At 44.7% G+C, this 12,990-nt stretch overlaps 1 protein-coding gene across 7 annotated transcripts in view; it reads right to left on the bottom strand.

Moving 5' to 3' along the window:
- DGKD (diacylglycerol kinase delta) overlaps positions 1-12,990 on the bottom strand; it is a 105,611-nt gene that overhangs the window by 52,319 nt on the left and 40,302 nt on the right. The window contains exon 1 of one of the 7 annotated variants that reach the window (XM_067027194.1): positions 6,580-6,698. The exons of the other annotated variants lie outside the window; for them this stretch is intronic. The gene's annotated coding sequence lies outside the window, so the exon portion shown is untranslated. Of the gene's footprint in view, positions 1-6,579; positions 6,699-12,990 lie in introns of those variants that run through there. 7 annotated transcript variants of the gene reach the window in all.

Below are 12,990 nucleotides of genomic sequence, written 5' to 3'. Positions count from 1 at the left end.
TGTAACAACCTACAATGGAAAAGAATCTGAAAAAGAATGGATATATGTAGATATGTATAACTGAATCACTTTGCTGTACACCTGAAACTAACACAACACTGTAAGTCAACTATACTTCAAATCAAAACTGGTAAAAAAAAAAAAAAAAAAAAAAAAAGATTCTGATGTGAAGGTGTTAAATGCAATTTGCTGCATAAAAGATGGAATTGGCACCTTGTCCCTTTGCTGACTCTGGTTCCTCTAAGGAGGGGGTCTCTGCTCTGTTCCCAGAGGAACCCAAGTGCCTGGCAGACAGTATGCACTCAATAAATAATGACAGAATGGAACACTTGCCCTTAACATGAAGGGTCATCTCTGAAAACTGTGTATATATGCTCACACTTACTAAGCAATGTAGGATGAAACACCTTACAAAGTGAAAACTACCACAACGATGTATACTTCTGCAAATCTCCCCTAACACCCCCTCCCCCGTTTTATGTGGACTGTTTCAATGTAGTTTACCCAGTGGCTTGAGGATTCCCAGGTTCTCTGACCTTGACTGTGACTCAGTCTGGGAGATAAAAGGTCTGGGAAAATGACCACATCCCACGCTGAGGTCACACTGCTACATACGTGAGGATGCTCTCAAGTTTGGCTCCCAGCAAAGGACTAGGCCAGCAGGAGAAGAAACCGAGGTGTGGGTCCTTTCAGCCCCTCCCCAGTCCCCTTGGGTGGGGACCCTGGCAGTGAGATGGCCTCACCACCCGCCCCCAGGCAATGAAAGGGGTGGTAAGTTCTCCTTTCGGAACTGATTCTAAGGAAAATGTCTTCAGACAGGTTACCACTGCATTAAAAAAGTAAACGCCACAACGTGAAGGTTTCCAATTTGATGGTGTGAAGCAAAGCTGGAGGAGGAGACGAGGCAAGGACGGCTGGACCTGAGCTGCTTCGCGCACAGCTCACAGTCATCACGTGGTCCTGCTGGGGTTCAGCCGGAAGGTGAGGTCACAGACTTGCCCCAGTGCCCGTGACTGGACAACCATCTGTTCTAACCCCACGTCACACACTAGGGGATGGATGCCCAGAGAGGGAAGGTGGCTCCCCAAGGCCACACGGCTTGTAGGAGGCAGAGCCAGTGCCAGAACCAGAAGAAGATGGTCAACACGTGTCCAGGGCACACCGTGGCCTGTGGAGCTCCCTCCTGGAGGGATGCAGTGCCCACCGACCTTGGGGCTTAGGGGAGCTGTGCAGGCTGGCACGTGGACGCGGCACTCTAACTAACACGGCAGGCTGCGTCCTTCAAATCTAGACCCAGGACGGAGACAGGGCCCTGAGAAGCACAGCCCTTGCTCTCAGCTCCCAGTTGTGCCAAGGGAGCCCTGGTTCCCACACCCAACCTCTGTAGCTGCGCTGTAGGCACACAGAGACCCAGACCCTAAGATGCAAATGGGGGAGTGAGATTAGACCCCTTCTAGATGCCAAGGACCTGAAGGGAGTGTATAGCCACAGCGCTCATGTCCTCTCAGAGATGCCCGGTCCAAAGCACCTGCTCTCTCTCACTCCCTGACTCATGTACTCAGACCAGGGGCTGTCACTAGTAAGCAGTCCAGGAAAGGGCATCTCAGACCCATCCCAGTCGGGCAGGTAGGTCACAGGAAAGGTGACTTTCAGAATAATCCCCCGTCACCTATAACCACTGCCCCTCAACTTCAGACAGTTTACCCCTTTCCTATGACCAAGCTTCCTATATTCCTCTGGTATTTCAAGTATATTTCAAAAATGAAAAGAAGTAATTCCAACCACAGGATTTAACATTTAAAAAAAAAAAAAAAAGCCAAGACAGAAAAAGGTTGAAGATATTTCTTCCCTCGGCAAGCCCTGACTCAGAGGGTCTGTCTACCAGAGCTGTGGACACATCCCCATGTATATGGACAGCTGCAGTGGAAGGGCAAGGCATGTGGTCAGCCGAGGCCAGCTGGCCTGACTCAGGAGCCACCTGCCCTTGTCATAACACAGCTATGACACAGTCCCATGTGGAAGGAGGAGAGAGAAGTTTCACAGAGATGCAGAGGGATGGAGACACAGCAACAACAAACCAATCAACCCAACAAATATTTCTAGAACGCCTACTTTGTGCCAGCATGTCTCAGGGTGCTAGAATGGAGAGAGAGTCAGCAAGCCAGGACATCCCTTCTCTAGAGAAGTTGATACCTCTCCCTCCAATAGAGAGAAACTGGAGGGGAAAAGGAGTATGTAAAATGTCAATGTAGACAAGAAACAAAAAACCTGAGGAGCCTATATCCACTTAAAATTTTAATTTATTATCAAAAATTTCAAAAGGTGGGCTTCCCTGGTGGCGCAGTGGTTGAGAATCCGCCTGCCGATGCAGGAGACACGGGTTCGTGCCCTGGTCTGGGAAGATCCCACATGCCGCGGAGCAACTAAGCCCGTGAGCCATGGCCGCAGAGCCTGTGCGTCCGGAGCCTGTGCTCCGCAACGGGAGAGGCCACAACAGTGAGAGGCCCGCATACCGCAAAAAAAAAAAAAAAAAAAAAAAAAAAAAAAAAAAAAAAATTTCAAAAGGTATTATCGAAAACCTTCCCAAATAGAAAGATCCACACCTAGTTTCACTGGTAAGTTTAGCAAAAATTTAAGAAAGAAGTAACACCAAACTGTATCAGAAAATAGAGGGAGGAACAACGAACCTCCTAGTTTTATAATGCTAGCTTACATGTATTATAAAGCCAGCTTACTCTAAGTGCCAAAACCTGACAAAAACAAAGATTACAGATCAGTATCTCTCATGGATAGAGATGCAAAAACCCTTAACAAAATAACAGCAAACTGAATCAAATAATAAGTAAAAGGATAATACATCATGAGGAAATAGAGTTTATCCCAGGTATGAGAGGTTGGTTTAACACTGGAAAATCAATTTCATTTCTCCTTTTAACAAAATAAAGGAGAAAATCCATATGATCACTTCAACAGATACCAAAAAAGCATCTGATGAAATTTGACACCCATTCGTAAGTATTCTCAACAAACAGGAAAATCCTCAAACTGATAGAGGCTACTGTACAAAAAGCCTACAGCTAACATCATTCTTAACAGTGAAGAGCTTAACTGTTTCCTGCTAAGACTCAAAGAAATGAAAGGATTTCTGCCTTCACTCCTTCTGTTCAACATTGCACTGGCAGTCCAAGCTTTTGCAATGAGACAAGAAAAAGAAATATAAGGCATTTGGGTCAGAAAGACATAAAGCTGCCCCTACTTTGCAGATGATATGACTGTTTACATAGAAATTTCTGGGGAATCTATAACAACTACTAGAACTATCAAGTTGTTTTCCAAGACCACAAAAGCCATTGTTTGCAGCAAACAATTGGAAAATATTTCTATTTCATTTATTTAATAGGCACAAAAAACAAACTACACAGAAATTAATCTAAGAAAAGACATTAAAGATATCTGAAAACTACAAAACTACTACTGAAAAACTACAAAACTTTGCTGGGAGAAATTAAAGAAGACCTAAATAAATACAGAGATATATCATGTTCATGGGAAAACCCAATGTTATTAACACATCAATTCTCTCCAAACTGATTTATAGATTCAATGCAACCTCAGTCAAGATTCCAGCAGGCCCTTTTTAAATAGAAACTGACCAGTTAATTTTTATTTACATAAAAATGCAAAGGGTTTTGAATAACCAAAGCAATTTTAAGAAAGAAAAACAGAGTTAAGAGGGCTTGCCCTGTCTGATTTCAACACTTACTAGAAAGTAACAGTAATCAACAAAGTGTGGAGTTAGGATAGGGGCAGACATAGATCAATGGAACAGAATAGAAAGCCTGGAGATAGATTTACAAATATATGGTCAACTGACTTGTGACAAAGGTGTCAAAGTAATTCAATGTGGAAAGGAAAGTCTCTTCAATAAATGCTGCTGGAACAACTGAACCTCCATATGGAAAAAAAAAAAAATGAACATCAACTCTTACCTCACATTATACATAAAATTTAACCATAATCCTAACTATAAAACCTAAAACTGCAAAACTTCTAGAAGAAAAATCTTCAATGCTGAGGTAGAAAGGGTTTCTTGGATAGAACACAAGCATGAACCATAAAGAAAAAAAATTGATAAACTCAATTTCACCAAAGACTCCATTCTTCTACAAATGCCATTAAGAAAAAGGCAAGCCAGACCAGGAAAAACATTCACAACACATATATCATAGACCAATATCCAGAATATATAAAGAGCTCTTACAACTCAATAATAAGACAAACAAGTCAATACACATCATTTGTCATCGGGGAATGGAAATTAAAACCACAATGAGACACTACTATATATCTATTAGGATATGTAAAACAAAAAGATAAAATAAAAAGACTGACCACACCAAGTGCTGGTGAGGATGTGGAAAACTGGAACTCTCATGTACTACTGGTGAGAATGTAAACTTTGAAGCACTCTGCAAAACAGCTGAGCAGTTTCTTGAAAAGTTAAACATAACACCTACTATATGACCCAGCAATTCTGCTGTTTTTATTTACCCAAGGGAAATGAAAACATATGTCCACACAAAGACTTGTATACAAATGTTCACGGCAGCTTTGCCTACATTAGCTCCAAACTGGGAACTGCTTGAATGGCCACCACAGGTAAATGGATCAACAAATTGGGGGAAAAAAACAAATTACTGATACACCCAAAATGGAAAACTTCAAAATCATTATGCTAAGCCAAAGAAGCCAGACATTAAAAAAAAAAAAAAAGAAAGAAAAGGACACACTACCATTATTCAATTTATATAGAATTCTAAAACATGCAAACTAATCTGGAAAGACAGAAAAGAGATCCTTGTTTGCCTGAGGAGGGATATGGAGAGAGAATGGATTACAAGGAAATTTTCAGGGAGATGGAAATGTTTGTTATCCTGACTGCGGTGACAGTTTCAACAGGTGTGTGTGTGTGTGTGTGTGTGTGTGTGTGTGCGCGCGCGCGCACGCACGTGCATGTGTGTGTGTGTGTGAGAGAGAGAGAAGCTCATAAAGCTGTAACAGTGCAGTTCATTGTACAGCAATAAGGCCTCAAGTAAGCTATAAAATATTTTTAATGTAATATATCTTAGTGCACTATAATATTCTTTAAATTACAGGGTTGAGCGTTTCCCTGAATGACTAGATGACCATACAGTTTATCATCCAAGCCAGGAAATTTCTGCAAGTGGGTGCTAAAAATAATTGACAAGTGTTAACTCATCTACAACAGGGTGTGTAAACTGGCAGTGCCCGGGAAAGCCAGTACTTACAGCTTTGGGAACAACAAATACCTAATCTGTTCCTTGGTGTGATTAGATACCTCTTGCACATAGCAAACCATAAAATTCATTCCTCAGAAGACAGAGAGCCAAGCTGGGAACAGCCTTAAGGGTCAGCTATCCTGGACCCTTATTTCCCAAGTCAAGGAAGCAGCAGCCCTGGTTTTCAGTGTCAGGGACAGGACAGACGCCAAGGTTCCTGCCTCAAGGTCAGTGTCCCTTCAGCCCCTCCAAGGATAAGGGGGGAGCCACCCCCACTCCTATTTTCCAAATGTCTAATTACTCTGATTCACCATCACTAGACCTTTCCAGACTGAGAACAATTAGGAAACAGAGAAGACAGTGCCCTGACACTAACCAGCTTTTCTGGATGGAGGTGAGCCTGGGTGCACCCAGAGCGGCTGGGCGCGGGGGAGCTCCCAGCCTTACCTGAGCACCTCTGCGCCTGGCTGAGTCTTGAGGTTTAGCTAAACATCCTGTAAGAACTAGTACAACAGCTCGGGATCACATGTTTCTTTTTGAGCCTACATTTCAAACCAAGTGCTTCAGCTGTGGAGGAGGATGGATTATTGAGTCAAAAAACAGCACAGTCTCCCCACCAGCAAGCAGGGAATTATCTTAATTTGATAACAAGTTGTTTCAAGAAAATAAAAAGATCCCACCACTCTATGCACTCTGAAATACCAGATTATTCTGGAACAGAAAAGCAGGATTTTTTTAAAAACATAATACCCTACAGAGTGACACCATTTTCCTAACTTTCAAGGAAAAAACCAGACAGAGAGGACACAGCTCAATCATATCCTCGGACATTTACCAAGTATTTATGAAACCTCGACATTTATCTGAACATTTACCAAAGAACACTGGGTAAAGAAAGGCTAAAATTATTCATTTCCTGGACACCCCAAGAAAAACTGAATCAAATCTATGTATCTTCTCCACTGTTTCTTCTCTCAAAGAACTTTACAAAACTACTATAGTCAAACTACAGTCTCTCAACTGTCCTTTTATGTTTCCTCTATCACTTGTAAATAAAGACAATCAGAAGTGTTAACAATTAACACACATATATACACATGCATACACAACACACAACACATACACACACACCCCCGAATAGTATTGTGAAAATGGCTTCGAGTTTGTAAACGCAACAGCCTACTCAAAAATAACACACAGCCCTGACAAGTAACAGCGTCCTCCCGCACCCCAATTCTAAATATACTTAACAGACACCACAACTAGTTCCACCGCTCACCAGCCAGGCTGCCAGAAGACAGTGTTTTCTCTCTCTGCCTCCTTGGAACGACTGTTAAGAACCAAATGCTAAGCCCTCACGTGGAGTACGCAGCTCTTTGGACAATCTGTGTCACAGAGCAGGTGCTGCCTTCAGCAAAACCCCACACTTAGCAAACACACAGCCACCAATTTGGCTCAAAGCCTGCTTCTTCCCGCTTCTTGAAACTGAGAACACAGAGTGGATTCCAAAGCATGGAATTCACCGGATTAACTTCCTCCTGCAGCTGCTCTCCTAGTCCTGCTCCACAGCCCAAGGCGTGTGTTAACAATCAGAGCATTTAATTCACTAAGCACCTACTATGTGCCAGGTGCTTGCCCCGCCCCTCCCCAGGTGTGAGATAGTACTGCCCCAACTTTTCCAATAGGAGAATGAAGCTACAGGTATAAGAAGCTAAGATCCCACAGCTGACGGCTGACACAGCCAGGACGTGAGGTCAGGCTCTCCTGGAGCTCTGCGCTTGGGGAGGGACCAGGCGGTGCACTCTGGTGGCAGGAGCCGCTGTCCTAACATGGGGCTTCCCGTCTGGCACAGCTTCTATACGAGGACTTACAGGACAGCCTCAACCCACAAGTACAACCCTCCCCATCCCAGATCCAGGCCGGCAGTCACAGAAATTGGGAAGAGTTTTTTCCATGCAAGGAAATTTGCCAATTATATATATAGCTTTTCCTCTCTCTGAGCCAAAGTGACTGGTGTAGGGGTTTTGCCCAGGAAATATCTGAGCTCCAAACAAGCTGAAAAGGAAAACTGATGTTGCAATCTGGATAAAGGTCATGGTTGCTCACCAAAGGAGCGGCGCCTGACCACCCCACAGGCTGACATCTGCTGGAAACAGCTGAGAAACTCAGGTCCACGGTTTCACCTCATGCAGGCCTACAAAGGGACTCTCATTCATTCAACAAACTTGAATGCCAAATAGATAAGATTTAAAACAACTAAAAATACTACATAAATCCATCATATATTATAGCTTCTTTTTTATTTAGAGTTATCAGGCTATAACTAATAGAAACAGGAAAAATAAAATATAAGGGAAAACCAAATGTGATTTAAAATAAGCAAATTAAAGATACCTTATATTTTTAATTACATCTGTGTTTCCTTTATATTTGATTTTTCCTGTTTTTATTAGTTATTTGCCTGATAACTCTTAAGGATAATAATTCTTTCCTGATACCTACTCTTCAGTTGCAGATGCTATTTTTAACACTGCCAAGAAAATTAATCTCATTTGAAATCCTTTGGAATTTCTAGAAATCAGAATAACTGCTAAGTGTTAGCAAGTTGACCCCTATTACTTTCCTACTAGTAGTGATAACTGGTAGTGGAGATAAAAACTAGGAAACATTCAGAGGGCACTTTTTTGCCAACCCAATGACCAATGAGATGGAGTGCAGTATTATCCCCATTTCACAGACGAGAAAAATGAGTCTTAGACGAAGTATCTTGCCCTAAGTCATACAGCTAAAAAAAGAAGACCACCTTTATTATATACCTCACAAAACCTCTGGATACCATAAAACATTTCAACAATAGTACTGGGAGGAAAGGAAGTAATAAATACAGACATGAAAAATCACTCCTCTCTATGTATGGCATGGTTATTCGGACATGGTCATTTCAGGGCAACCATCAGGATGATGCTATGAGCGAAGGCTCCTAGATCCCTATGCCAATGGCCATACGCCCTAGTCATTTGACTAACAGAAGTGCTAAGTCATATTTTGAGGAAATCACACAAAATTTCACTATGGAATTCTGCAGAAAAGCATCCCTCTAAACATGTATATCCTAAATGTAATTCTCATTCAATTTCTACTGAAATTATACTGAAACTTGGAATGTCTTTTTTGTGCCATGAACCCCTTTTGGCAGTCTGGTGAAGCCTATGGACCCTCTCAGAATGTCTCTAAATGCAGAAAATGAAACACCACTGAAGTGAAAATCACTTTTAATAAAATATAGTCAAACCCACTGACCCCTTGTGGGGAAGAACGTCCATGAACCTAGGTAAAAAAACCTCTGCCAGGCAACACCCTTTCTTTGCCCCTCCCTCTCCCCCACCTCCCCAAAGGAGACAAGGGGGTGACTGGCACTGTAGCAGTCATCTTGGACCAGGAGGATCAAATTCTGGAGGGACCCAGATGACCCTGTACAACTGCCATACTGATCAAGGACTGCCTACTTCTGTATAGAAAAATAAAACTTTACGTGTTCACACCATTTTTATTTTGACAACTATTTTGTACAAGCAAATGTAGTGGGTTGAAAGATGGCCTCCCAAAAAATTTACCCGTGTTCTAATCCCCAGAACCTGTGAATATGAGCTTATTTGGAAAAAGTCTTTGTAAACATAATTAAGGATCTTAGGATGCAATCATCCTGGATTATCTGGGTGGCCCTAAATCCAATGGCAAGTGTCCTTATAAGAGACAGAAGAAAGGACACAGGGGAAGGAGGAGAAAGTCCTGCAAAGATGGAGGCAGAGGTGGGGGTGATGCAGCCACAAGCCAAGGAGTGCCTGGAGCCACCAGAAGCTGGAAGAGGCATGGAATGGAATCTCCCCTAAGACCTCGGTTGGGAGCGCAGGCCTGCCAACACCTTGATTTCAGACTTCTGGCCTCCAGAAATGTGAGAGAATACATTTCTGTTGTTCTAAGCCATATGGTATTTGTCATGGCAGCCCCAGGAAACTAATTTAGCAGCCAAACCTATTTCTAATACACACCTTTATGATCTTCTAAACATTAAATACTAAAAATTAAATGTAAACTCCCTTTCAGGTATGCAATGCTGCATATGGCATTATGCAGAAACAGCTCTCTAAACACGTACATCCTAAATTTAATTCTCATTCAGTGTATACTGAAAACTCTATTTTCAATCCCCATTGAAAATGGCCGATCCATTTTCCTGAAATTTAAGAATAAACCGAGGCCCCGTCCTTGCCTTCCTTCTGTTCTTACATCACGCCACTAAGCGTTCGCTTCTTGCTTTCTGCCCTCTGCCCAAGCTCCTTCCACCCGCTCCCAACCACCGCTCACCCCTCACGCCAGCGCGTTCTCGACTTCTCCGCTGCCCTTCTCCAGGCTGCGCTGCCTGCAGGGCAGATGCTCCCAACTTGCTGCTCACGTTTCTTCCTCCACCAGCTCGGTCACTGACCCCAGGGTCCCTTGAGCTGTCTGTCTACTTCCTCATCATGAAACCCAGCCCAGGCTCCTCCTCTCCTTTACTACAGGTACATGACACACTCACCAGAGATTCTGGGGGTACAGGATACGTTAAAGTGCCAGTTGTGACCCATCTAAAATAATATGAAGTAAGCAGGAGCTGAAATACAGACGTCCTCATGCTCAGAAATGATGCTGTAAACCAGAACCAGACCAGAACCACGCAGACCGGAAGGAAGTTTTATCTTCTCAACCTCAAGTCAGGCGACAGAGGTGAGAAAGGCCCCGGAACCTAGCAAAGGCCACCCTCAGGCAAACCTGCACCCTCTCCTGAGCAAAGGAACCCAGCACAGGGGCTACTCTGCAGGGAGAGACCACACTCATTTTCCCAAATGTCCCTCCTGTGATCTAAGACGCTTGTGCTAGCGTTATCTGCAACAGGAAAAACTGAAAACATTCTAAGTCCCTCATACTGAAGGAGTAAATGAAGTTCAGTTAAACTTCATTTACTCCTGCAGTTGATCAGCTCTGACTCATCTACATGACGAAATATACCCACAACTAGAGAGGTGGTCATTATAGAGGCTCACAATGTGGGAACATTTATACGACGAAATAATAAATAAAGCCAAAATGTAAAACTATACATATGTTGATGTACATAAAACATATGCAAAACTTAATGTTTGCCTATGAAAAAGCCTGAACGGAACATGAAAAAAGAAAACAGATGCTGAGCTACTGCAGGATCTTCGTTTTTTTCCACTTTAAATTTCCTTTAAAATCATTATCACGATTCAAACACTTCAGAACTACGTTAACGAGCTGTCTGCACACTGTTGGTCTGTTAGTCGGTCCGTGAATGGGAGCTCCTGGGTGCTGTTCCTGGAAGGCATCTGACCTGCGGGCTCGCCCATGCCGGCTCTGCAAGAGGCCCGTCCCCCAGGTCCCCCTCACACATCCCCTTCTCAGCAGAAGCTTCCACTCCCCAGGCCGACTGAGACACTTCTTTCTCCTCTCTCTCACGGCCTTTTAAACCTTCCTCTGCATTACACATGTCACAGGGTCCAATCATGATTTCTGTTCACGTCTAACAGCCCGTAAGAGGTCTCTAGGCACAGGGAACACATCCTCCACCTCCGTCCACCTCTGGACACCTAACGGAGTTCGCCACAACAGGGACTTCTTTCCCTTTGAAAGAAGGGAAGATGAGTCTTTCTAAAACATGCAACTTTTCCAACTGATCTCTATATGATTTCAGATATAAGGTTGCCAGGGTGAAGTCTTACTTGTCAAATTATTCCTATATTCTCCAGCAGTAAGCAAGAAGCTTTCAAGTTGTCAAACGTGGAAATGAGCAAAGAAGCCAGCCTCTCCCGAAGCTACTCACCAGCATCCAGAAGCACACAGCTCCAGGGAGCTCCGAGGTCCTGCTCACTCCCAGTAACCAAAAGGGGCCCGGCCCACAGGACCATCTGCAATAACGAACGTCTGTTCCACTGGGCTTCACAAAGGAGCAACAATTCTCTGAACAGAAAGTGGCAACAGAACCGACTTCCTGGCTCCAGCTCCCTCGCACAGCTGGCATGTGCCGTGCACCGGGACGGCAAGCTGTGAAAGAGAACCCCTGACCTCAAGTCAAGACGCAGAAGGTGTGACCACGTGCCCAGATTACTAAGGAGGCTGCACTTAGTATTGCACGAGTGTGGGTCCCAAATGTGGCTGCACCTCAAAATCGAGGAGAGCTTTGAAAAATCACCCGTTTGTGAATCAGCAGCAGAATCTCTCGGGATGGTGCCAGGAGCCCTTTCTTTAAGCTCTAAAGGGTGATCAGGCATAGCCATGGCTGGGAGCCACCGCCCTGAGGGGGAAGGCGGCAGAGAGTTCGTCCCCTTCTGACACAGCATGAACAGGAAGGTCTTAGGGAACAGGATGTTTTCACCCTACCTTTGAGGAATGGACCGGGTTGACGGGGAGAGTTTGGGGAGAGGGCCTCAGACCGAGGGGCCTGGCAGAGACCACGGCCGGCAGGTGACCGTGCACAGGGCATTCCTTCCCTGCAAAAAGAGCAGGCTGGACTAGAGCAGGTCCGTGTCGGAGAGAGGCTGGGAGGGTCGGGGAGCGCCAGATCCCCTGGATGGCATTAGATAAGAAACAAGGAGACACTCGAGGACTTACAGTGCTTTTAAAAATGGGCAGAAGGGGTTTCCCTGGTGGCACAGTGGTTGGCGGTCCGCCTGCCGATGCAGGGGACACGGGTTCGTGCCCCGGTCCGGGAAGATCCCACATGCCACGGGGCAGCTGGGCCCGTGAGCCACGGCCGCTGAGCCTGCGCGTCCGGAGCCTGTGCTCCACAATGGGAGACGCCACAACAGTCAGAGAGGCCCGTGTACCGCCAAAAAAAAAAAAAAAATGTGCATAAGATGCCCCTTTTTAATGGTTTTATATTCGGGTATACCCCAGTGAAACTCGCCTTCCCTCTTCAAGGTCCAACTCCACTGCAGCTGCTCCTGCGGCCCAGGTAGGAGTGAACAGACCGCTCCAGTCCAGTGAGATCTGGAGTGATCGCAGGACGATCCATTCAAGAAACACAAGTACACCAAAGCAAAGAAAATTCTCTAGTTAAGACCAATGACACAGTAAATTAATTTGGTCCACTGCCTTCCATCATTAACTCATCGAATACTCACTTGTTATCGTAAGAGCCTATAATCGCACTGTCATTAATAGCAACCACTTTCATCACGCCTACATTACATTAGTTCATTTAACCCTTCCAACAGCCCACAAGCAGGCACTGTTATTATCCCTACTCCTCAGACGAGGAAACTGAGGCTCAGAGCCGTGTGTGATTTGCCCAAGGTCACTCAGCCGGTGAGAGGCCAAGCTGGGACTCACGCCCTGACTTCCCAGTCCTTGCCTGTGCACCCTGCTTCTGTGTAAGGTCCTGTGCGGGCACTTCCAGAGATAAAGAAAGAACCATAACCCAGCCCTGCTGTCTAGGCTCTTACACCTGAGTGAGGAAACACAGATCCTGAACATTCAAAGACAGAGTCCCTGACTCCTCTGGGAAACCCGAAATTTGGAGATTCCACATAGCACGTAACTCCCCCCATTAATGAAGCAAAATGTAACTGACCATGTCACAGCAAACACACAGATGGAACCCCCAGGCTCCCTGCTTCCTTCTCCACAGCGC

The sequence above is a fragment of the Kogia breviceps genome, chromosome 2, assembly GCF_026419965.1.
Source record: "Kogia breviceps isolate mKogBre1 chromosome 2, mKogBre1 haplotype 1, whole genome shotgun sequence".
NCBI classification, from domain to species: domain Eukaryota; kingdom Metazoa; phylum Chordata; class Mammalia; order Artiodactyla; family Physeteridae; genus Kogia; species Kogia breviceps.
Note: the sequence above shows the minus strand (reverse complement) of the source record. Positions and strands in the feature narration are given on the sequence as shown.